We start from the raw sequence: 749 nt of genomic DNA on the forward strand, positions 1-749 counted from the left end.
ATAGAGCCTGGTGGAACCACTGAGACTATGGCCCCTAGCTGCCCTTCAGGTCTGGAATTGAACCCACACCTACAGTTTCCAACCAAACAAAAGACAGGCATATGAGTTGAACATTCACCTGAAGTAGACACACTCCTTGGAGAGAACAATCATGGGAGAAAGAAGGGCTGCTTATGCACAGGGAGACAGCTCAGGGGGCCGGAGTGCATGGAGGAATGGACACTGAGAAGAGGTGACTATGGGGAAGAAGTGGGAGGGGAGCTGTTGCATTGTGGTAAACTGTGGTCAATGTCATGAGACAAAGTGCATGTGAACTGCTGTATGGAAAGTGAATTTGCTCGGTAAATCTTCACCCAAATCACAATTAAAAAAAAAAAAATCTTTGACAAAAGTGAAAAGACAAGCTACCAACTAGGAGAGTATCTTCAGAAAGCATATATCCATGAAGAATCTATTAACCAAAATATATATAAAACTTTGACAATGTAACAACAAAAAGAAAACCCAATCATAAAATGAGCAAAGTACTTGAACAGACATCTTACCAAAGAGTACATTCAAATAGCCACCAAATACATGAAAAGATGCTCAATGTCATTAGTCATCAGACAGATGCAAACCAAAAGCACAATGAGACACCATTTCATTCTCAACTAGGATAGCTAAAATCGAAAAAAAAGAAAATTGGAAAATAACAAAAGTTGGCTAAGATTTGGGGAAATCTGAACACTTATCCATTGCTCTGGTGG

General features: G+C 39.9%; 1 protein-coding gene across 1 annotated transcript in view; it reads right to left on the bottom strand.

Moving 5' to 3' along the window:
- ATRX (ATRX chromatin remodeler) overlaps nucleotides 1-749 on the bottom strand; it is a 474,500-nt gene that overhangs the window by 445,746 nt on the left and 28,005 nt on the right. The window lies entirely within an intron of this gene.

Source organism: Orycteropus afer, unplaced genomic scaffold (assembly GCF_000298275.1).
Source record: "Orycteropus afer afer isolate SDZICR_OR568_19922 unplaced genomic scaffold, OryAfe1.0 scaffold00723, whole genome shotgun sequence".
NCBI classification, from domain to species: Eukaryota; Metazoa; Chordata; class Mammalia; order Tubulidentata; family Orycteropodidae; genus Orycteropus; species Orycteropus afer.